The 9987-nt window shown below is 37.2% G+C and overlaps 1 pseudogene; it reads left to right on the forward strand.

Moving 5' to 3' along the window:
* The first annotated feature begins 3167 nt into the window (after positions 1-3167).
* LOC121827808 (U2 spliceosomal RNA) lies at positions 3168-3318 on the forward strand (annotated as a pseudogene).
* Positions 3319-9987: the final 6669 nt, after the last annotated feature.

Raw genomic sequence — 9987 nt, forward strand, 5'->3', positions numbered from 1 at the left:
TGTTGCCTTTAGGAATTTCAATAGTCCCCAATTATCCTTAATCCTGGGGAACTATACTATTTTTGATGGTTTCGTTACCTCTCTGTGTACTTTTCTAATACTCCAATATAAGACTTCTCTTGGTTGCTTATCATACCTACATGGTAAGACTATTGCTGACAACACCATACACTTCAGTTGCATAACGTGAAGAAATCAATCTTGAACTGATCAGGAAATTCTCTCTCTACTGACTATCTTTCATAGTTCTAGCAAGTGCTATGCAGGCTGCTCTGAGAGAAAAGGTACCTTACCCAGTCTTGGACCCTATGTACTATAATACTGATATTCCAGGCTAAATAGACCAACTAGTGCAATAGTGGCAGGACTGTTTATGGGAGTAACCAACTACTCTCCTGATTGGATTTGAACCTTGCTTCACAAGAGTGAATTCATGCCTGTTATAGTAAACATGGTCAAAAAACACAGCAAGGAAAGCTGCAGGCCCTAGGGAGCATCAAATGTTTTGCTAAATGGTTACATTGTCAAACTTCCTTCTAAATACTTATGTTTCTATTCATACATACTCTCAACTTTGATTAGAGAAGCTTCCTATTATAGAAGGTAGTGGTTAATACAGAGACTCATAACTGCTCAAAATACTGAGAATAAGTAACTGAGGGCACTTGGCCATAAATGGAATATATGTATCAATTCCCACTCCTCAAGTGCAGGAAATATGGACAAAGAGGAAACAAGAATAAAAGAGCTAGTGAATCGGGGTGGGGGAGGTACTGCGAAATGCTGCCCTCCAGACATGACATGGCTGTTCACACATGAACTCACAGCAGGTATGTTTGCCTGCATAAAACCTCCATAAGAAACCCCAGCACGGAAAGGGAAAGACTGTTGATGCCCAGCTGTGATGGTTAATCTCTGTTATCAACTTGGGAGTAACTAAAACCCAAGCAGTTGTGCACACTCAGGAGGGATTATTCTTGGTTGGATTATTTGAGGTGGGAAGATCCACCCTAAATCTGGGCCACTGGTGGCTTCCCGCATAAAATGATATGGAAGAAGGAAACTTTGGCTTTCTGTACTCTTCTCAATTCTTGCCCTCACTCTCACTGGTAAGCTCATTCTATCCTGAGCGATTCCTTCACTGGTGCTAGAACCCCTACTTCTTTGTGATTTCAACATATATACATTTTATCAGTTCTGTTCCTTAGAGAACATTGAGTGATAAGATATTACTAGATGAGGAATTAATGGTAGTTGATGGTTACTGAGTGAGGGATATTCATTTTTCTTATACCCTATACCCTTTATTATTTCATATACCCTAGTGGATGGTCTCACACATATGCATCTCCCTCCAAACCATCATTTTTTATTGTACTCCACTAAGTCCAGGTAGTCCTACCTGTATGCATATGAAATTTTCAAAAATGAAAAAAAAAACCTGTTAAAGTATCTAATGTGAGGTTCTTATACTTTTTAAGTAACTCCTCTAATGATTAGAATAAATTAAGCATTGTGCTAGGATGATTCCTATCTGTTGAAGAGGAAATTAGCTTTGAGTGGAAAAACTAACTAAGGTAAAGTTTGAATACAATAGAGAGAGAGAGGGAGGAAAAGAGAGAGAGAGAGAGAGAGAGAGAGAGAGAGAGAGAGAGAGAGAGAGAGAGAAGAAAGGTAGAATTCACAAAGGGAAGACATACATAATGGTCAAGATCAAGCTGGAATTGAGTTGTAAGATTCCTCCATGCTGGCTAGTTTTTATAATGCTAAAAGTGCTATGCAGGATGCTAAGGAGAGAAAAGGCTGTCTCTTGGGTATGAAACAGTCAGTAAAACATAAACGTGAAGTAGCTATCATTGCCTGCACTGTTCTGCACAAGACAAAGATTTTTAATAGACAGTGATGGATGAAGGGTGAACTCTTGGGGCTCTTCCTCTCCTTGCTGAACAATGATGACTAAGGGGGTCATTGTCTTCAGTTGTATTCCCACTGGTAAGCCCACCAAGCTCCATTGGATAGTTTCTAACCCATGGTCACAAGACAGTCATTGGGTCACAGAACAAAATGAAAAGACATAACCATGAAAATCTTTGGGGGGGAAAGGAGTGAAAGAGATGAAAAAGGTGGGAGTGAGAATGATAAGAATGTACTCCATGCACGTATGAAATGTGAAAAGACAAATTTAAATAATGACTATGTACTGAAATGAGGTTCATCACAACACTTAATGCACAGCAAATAGAAACTTCTGAAATAAAAATGATATTATTAAATAATGTTACAGTTTAATTCTAAAATGTCTGTATAGGCCAATACTTTGAACACCAGTAGCTGTGGAACCTCTAGGAAATAGAGTCTGGTTGGCAGAAACAGGTGACTAGGGACAAGTCTTTGAAGGTTCTACCCACTCCTAATTCTGGTCTCAGACTCCCTGCTTCCCAATATGCTATTTTGGGAACAGGTACTGCTCCGTGGTCCCATTGCCCTGCTTTCACTGCGACAAACTGAAAACTCTGGGAAACTATGAGCCAAAGATGCTTTTCTGTCTTTAAATCATTTATTTTGGAAATCCTGGTCACAGTTACACAAAAGAGTTTAACTCAAATGCTTAATAACTAAGTTATTAAGTTAAGTTATGTCAGTAAGTTATGTCCCTGATTAGAGAAAAAGTAGATATAAGAAAGAATACATTTCACTAAAGGTGCCATTGAGGTTTGAGGTCTGTAACTGTAATGTCATCAAATGTTAATCCTGATGGGTAGGCATATTGGTTTGTAAGGGAAGATGTCTGGGAGATGAGGAACTCACACCATCACTCTGTTGTCTCAGGGACCAGCTCAGCCTACTAGTCTAATTGAAATCAGCTCGGATTTTCAGCTTTACTTAAAAAAAAAATATTCTTTTTATGTCCCATTAAAATTTTATTTGATTCATCCTATCAATTTAATAGTATTTGACAGATTTTTTGAGAACATGAGTAGCTATAACAATTCCTTTGTGATAACAATTCTCTGTGAACTCCTAGTCAATCAAGACTTTGTTCCTTTACTCAAAAAGTAAAACTTCTGGCTAAGAATAAAATGTACATGAGGAGTTAGTTGTATGTGTTGTATTTTCTTAGAGAAAAAAAAGCATAAAATCTGAACACTTTATATTTACATATTTTCATCGCTTCTCGGCCTTTTGGCTAAGATCAAGTGTAGTATATTTACATATTTTCTATTTAAAAACTAGTCAGTGTGGTTAATTGTGTTTTAAATTATAAGCTTCTAATGCGTTGCAGCTTTCAACATACAGATCATTGTTAGCTAACTTTAAGATGCTGCAATGTAAAGGTGAACACAATCCAAGATTTTCTCTCAATGGACCAGCTAGATAATATATCTTTGGGATGTCAGCAGGGGTTGAGGGAGGATAGATACCAGTGACAGAGTGTTCAGGTATGGACTTGGGAGTTTTGGTGGCCCTACCCCCTGCTTCTGCAGAGGGATTTGAATTCCAAGTTCATCTTAAGCTATGAGGAGCATGGTTGCTTTGAATCTGTTTACTTGTCATGGGTTCTCCACATCAATGCCTGACCCTTCAGGACACGTGAGGGTAGCACCCCTTTGGACATCTATTTTATATTTCTGGATTCCTTGCCTTAAGTTTGCTAGCTCTCCAGTCATTTCTTTAGGGTCCACGCTTGGCCAGAACTAAATAGATGCTCAAGATCAAGGGCAGCATCAATAAGGAATGATGGGTCCTCTGTGGAACCTTCCCTTCTAACTCATTTGTGTTATATCAAGAATCTTAATGATTTTCATACAAATTTACAATTGTGCCAAGAAAATTTGGTCTGGAAGTAGGGTTGGAGAGCTGTGTGTGTGGAGGTGTAGGGGGGCAGTGGGATGCTCAGAGTTGCAAAAGGGTTTCATGGAATTATTGTCTTCAAACTCACCCATGTATGACATCCACAGGGGAATGAGGTCTGTATCTTGGTTAGAGTCAGGAAAGTGCATAAATACAGGAGGAGGCTGCATGCACAGTCCTGGAAGATGAATAAATTTATCCACAGACTTCAAACTGCTTAGATCTGAAGGAATGACTTTGGACTGTGTTGAGTTGAGACAAATACATTACATAGTTCTTTTATGTTATGGGAAGTATAAGGCTATTGTGAATTTCCCTTGAGAACCTCCAGATGGATCAAAGTGCCGTGTGTAAAGCATATGACTCAGAGATAGTTGAGAAATGGTCTCCATTTCCAAGAAAAAGGTAGGATGATATTTCTGTAGTTCAATGTTGTGTAATGGTATAAGAATGTTGGTTAGAACTAGTAATAATGTTATTTTTATTTGATTATGTAAACAAAAAATTATCCAAACACATAGAATAGCTGGTAACAAAGTTTGTCTGGCAGATGTACTTATTACACAGGGAAAATGGGAAAAAGAATCATTATACTAGAAAGTTTATAGATTTAATGAGACTGGATAAGGCTAACTACTTCAAAGAAATGTTTCAGTTTGGGAAAGAGAATGTGAGTGTTTTGATTTTAATAATGCAGCTGTCTAATTCCAAGTGATCAGCCTTAAACACATATATATTTGAAAAACACTAAATGGACTTAGCAGGTTGTGTTTGTGTGTACCTATAAAGCAATAATGAAGAAGCCCTAAATTTGAGAGAGAGTTGAGGGGACATAGGAACTCAAGGAGAGAATGTAGTGGAAGTGTTATAAATATAGCACTCACATATGAAGTTCTCAAAATATAATAAATAAAAAAGTGTGGTAGAGGCAAGGAAAATAAATGTATGTTGTCTCTTCTGCTTAGTTTCTTTCTGGTAATTGCTGATGTGTATCTGTGAAGTCTATGGAAATGCAACCACTACAGTTAGACTACTGAGTTGGACTTTTGAAATCACAGTTCAGTAACGAGTTTGGGTTGCTTATAATTATTGGTATTTCTGCTACAGATATTAAATGACTTAAGAATTAGGGCAAGTGAGAAGATGAACATGGAGGACATCTTTGAACTCAGATGAGAGAAAGGAAAATGCAGAGGTGATACACCACAGCTACATAGTTGTGGAGAGCAATGTCTCTATTCTGTCTCCTACGAAGCCTAACACAATGTTGGCTTTGGAAGAGATCTGCATTAACTTCACTTGAATTGGCATCTACCTGTAACAAAGACAGTCCTGCACCCAAGTTAAAGTAGTATTGCCTTTTAAAAAAGCTGCAAGATACAAAAATCTCGCAAAAATGATTACATTTTTTGTTGTTTCCCAATGTTTCAGAAAGTCTGGAAGGGAGATGCCTAACACATGTTGGTTTAGAATGGGGAACTGATATCATAACAAAATCAATATTTAGTTCAGCAGTGATGAAGGACTGATTGATGATGGAGTGCCAGACTAATGTTACTTTTCTAGGAAATCTCACTGTGGTAGAGATTAGAGTAAGGATAGTATCAGAGAAGCCTCAGTGAATCTCTGATTTCTCTCATGTGAAGTGGAGTAAGTACAGCACAATAGATAGTTCCTATGTGCATACTTTGTAAGTTATTTTCATGTCAACATCATAAGAGGAGACACTAAAGTGTGCATCACCCCTAGATGAGCATAGGTGTTGTAGCCAAAATACCTCTAAAGAGGGTCTTCCAAGGCTCACTGATCACTTCATACAATATTTATCTCCAGCATTATCTCCCAGGGGTCAGAGCTGCTTGATTCAGTGTTCAGAGGATGGTCTTCCTCTCATACTATTTCACCAGTGAATCAGAATATTTAGGGGAAATTTTTCAGAAACAAACAAAGAACCTAACAGGTCTCGCATTTCTGGAATCATTTGCTACCTCACTAGATGGCTTACATATCCAAAGTGCTGGATTCTTCCACTGAAAGGAATGTCCCTGCCCTGAAGCTTTATCTAGAATTTTTTTTCATTGCTAAATTGTGACGGCACAAGATGATTTTAGTCCCAACACACTCTACCATGTAATTGAACAATACCTGTAAATATCAACATATTAAATCAGTACTACTAGAGATTATTCTTCAAAACATGCTTACCAACTGCTTACAATAAGTCATAAATGTAAGAATTCCTTGACATATTTGATAATTAAATTTTAGTGATGTTTTCTTAGAAAAAAAGTCTGCTTATGGCACACATTACATATTGGACATAAGAGATCATTCTTGTTTGTTCTCTGTTTTACTGATGAGAAAACTGAATCTAGGATATAAAAACAAGTGCCCCACACAAACAAGCGGGGTCTCATACTACTGTGCATGAGAATCAAAATGTAGACTCACTTTTCATTAAGTACACATGAGAAAATGATGGTTTCTGTGTTTGCATCATCAGTTATAAACTGGACTAAGGTACTTATTACACACCATGAGAGGCAACTGAGCTGTGTCTCTCAGTGTCACTATTATAGAAAATAGCAGAAACTGAAATGTATCACTAGGTTTCGGCTTTAATCAGTTCTTGATACTTTATAACATTACTCAGTTTTTTTTAAAAAGCTCTAACAATGGATTACCAACAGATAAAATACATAAAGAAATCTAATACAACAGGGTTAATAAATAAAAAACAACTATGCATTATCATATTTAAAGGTTTATTGATAAAAATCTGAATTGATTTCTTTTTTTTTTTTTAACTAGGCTTAGAGAAATGTTGAAGTTCCCCTGGGAAATTTCCTGTGCCTTCCCCAAGGATGAAGAATACAGGTTTTATACAGATTAATATTTCTAGCATTCTATCTTCAAAGAAATGTTTAATAGCCTGATGGATTATGGTGTAGAGCAAATGACTTCTATGAAGTGTTCTTTTAGATGTTTTCAGCACAGCAGAAAAGGACCTCATATATTTTTAGTCTCCTGTCCTCAGTGTAGCTTCCATTACTCTCTGAGTTTATCAGGAAGAAGAATGATGCTTTGATTAAAAAAAGAACATTATTGCTGCCATAGTCAGGGCTCACCAAGGGCAGATCTGCACATCTTTCTTCTACTCGCTTCCCCATAAACGTGACAGAAAGCAATGGTAAAATGCATCAGACTATGACAATTGTGCAAAGGCTGTTATACATCTTCAGCTCCTCATGAAACACTCACAAAAACATTTCTAACCAGTGCCATGTATAGACCCAATCATCTTCAGTTTTCTCCTTTGAAATAAAATAGAAAAACATGCTGAAGGACACAGGTCTACCAACCTTTAGCTCATCAGCCTAGAGCTGCTAATTCTTTAGCATGATTTTGAGCTTCAAGTAGAGGGCAAATAAGAACCTTAATGCATTCTGTCTTTGCTTGCTCATTATTCATCCAGAGCTGCTCTGCCTCCGTCTAGTTCTCTATTACTGGAGTTACAGCCATGATCTCCAATTGATTTGCCTACTTCTATGTCTTGCCTTCCAAATGGGTTCTTCACATCATTAAGAGTGCTAAGCACAAGGCTCTCTCCACACCTTCCAAGTGGTTGACGTTCTTTCTGTATTACTTCTTTTGTGCAGTTGTGACCAAAATACTTGAGAGAACATCTTAAAAGGTTTCTCCTGGTTTCAGAGATATCAGTGTACGGTTCTTTTCACCGCTGTTTCTGTACTCACAATGAGGCAGAAGCTCATAGCACCAGGAACATGGCTAACAGGTAGCAGAGAAGGAAGACAAATCAAGAACGAGATAAAGCCCTCCAAGGTTTTCCCCATGATCTACTTCCTCCAGGCAGGCCCGGTGCTCACCACCTTTCAGAAAGCACCATTAGTTGGGGAACAAGAGTTTAACACATGAACCTCTGGGGACATAGGACAGTCCTGTCCTGCTCATCTCCCTACTTCAGCCAATGAAATGTGTCCTCTTTCCTCAGTCATTCACTTCCAGCCAACTTTCTCAATCTTTTCTTTAAGATTGCCTGGATTTGGACAGATTTGTCAGTTCCTCATCTTTGACTCTGGGCTTTATGATGTTTCCTGTCCATGTTTGTGATTTAATGAGATCCCTTCAAAGCTAAAACTTGATGAGTTTCCAGTTGATTTAAATAGAAATGTAAAAATTTCACATAAATCTCTATGTTAAACTACTGCAATTTCCACTCTTCTTGTTCATTAATGATATTTTCCCACATTATTCCAATGAAATGATTTCTACTATCTTTTTTATTTGTTATTTTAAATGTATAAAATCTAGATTATTACATGTACAATAGGAGAATTTTTGAACATCTGAAGCATTCTCTAATTGTCATGAATCTTTCATTTTATATTACATTAGTATAAAAGATTGTGAATAATGTTTGTGCATGTAGTTCTATGCGTGGCCTCAAGTGTGGGAGCCCAGAAATATTCTAACTTGTGGTTTGACTCAAGGTCAGAGAGTCAGAGACTATGTTGCTCTCCAAGGCTTCATAATAGGATGAAAAGGCATGGTTACCAGATGTATTATACTTCAAGGCCTAATCACAAGACACGTTGTCATGGAGTGTAGTTACCAGGTGTTGTGAAGGGTCTATACTTGGCTGTACATTTGTGCTTTGATCTTGAAAGGGGGAGGTCTTTTGCCTCTCCTCTTGCTAATGTATAAAAAGTTCATTAGAAATAAACTTGAGGCAACTGGGTATTGACCCAGGACCCTCCCAAAACTATTATAAAAAAGTCTCTGTCTTTTTCTTCATCTATATTTTATCTAGCATTTTCTCACTCTGCTCTTCAAGGAACCCTTTGATAGGCCAGGGCTAAAACCTAACACTGGTCCTCTGATATTCAAGAGACAGTATACATGCAGTATTAGTTACACTGACATTCCACTAATGACATATGGGACAATAGTCTCTAAGTGAGTGGTGTAACACAGTATTTTTGTTATTTGATAAAAAAATGGGGTATTATAAATCTATTAATATCATTGCCTGCAATTTTAGATTTTTAAATTGTACAGAAAACTGAAACTCAGTACAAACTGGTTTTTGCATCCTTCTACAATATTATCTCACCAAAGTAAAATTTTGAATGCCTCTGAGATGAATTCTATCAACATTTATATTCACTTAATACAATTAAAGTATATACTGTTCCCTAAAGCAAGCACCAACCTATACAATATTGGCACACTGTCCTTTAGCCAACCATTGTGATCAAATCACTTTCTAAATGCAATTTTTCAAGTTTTAGGCAAGTAAAATAACGCATATATTATCTAACACAATATAAGCCACCCCACCTGGAAACACTCAGCAAAATTCTGTAAGCAGTCACACGTCAACAGTGAAACTCCTGTGTGTTTAGGTTGGCAGAAGAACACTTATAAATGCTTCCACACTGAAACAAACCCAATTTTGCAACCAAATAAATCAACTAAATATTTCATTGCATTTTTATACTAGAAATACAGATAAAAGATTTTGTATCTGTGGTATTTAATGGAAAAATGTTAAACAGCCTCTGCTTTTAGAGAAGTTACAGAATGTTTATAGCTTAGTTAGGTTACACTGGTAGGGCCATATTAATGTTATAATACTGAATTTCTTCTCTCATTCATCAAATGGCCATAGCCTGAAGCCTTCCAAGGACTTGCCCGTAGAGCTGAACTATCCCAGATCTCTGATATTTCCTTTGTGCTCACTCTATAGCCAGCAACTAAAGCAAGAATATCTTACTCCAAAGCTGATGGATGATGTCTGTGTGAAGTCTGTATGCATACCTCATGTCAAATCACAAGGGAATGGGCTGGTAAAACAACACAGTGGTAGAGCATGTGTGAGATCCTAAGTTAAATTCCCAACATCATAGTAAATAAATAAATGAATACATAAATAATAAATCACAAGGTAGTCAAGTTTCTTTTTTTGCAGTAGATCCAGAGGCCTATGACAGAGTGTAGAAAGGTTGGAGGAGCTGAAGTATGAGTGTCACGTCTACCTCCACTTTTATGGGTCAGAGGTTTCAGGAAGCAGAAAGCCAATCAAAGTGTCTATTACTCAAGTTTATTGTGTGC

The sequence above is a fragment of the Peromyscus maniculatus genome, chromosome 2 (assembly GCF_049852395.1).
Source record: "Peromyscus maniculatus bairdii isolate BWxNUB_F1_BW_parent chromosome 2, HU_Pman_BW_mat_3.1, whole genome shotgun sequence".
In the NCBI taxonomy this organism is placed as follows: domain Eukaryota; kingdom Metazoa; phylum Chordata; class Mammalia; order Rodentia; family Cricetidae; genus Peromyscus; species Peromyscus maniculatus.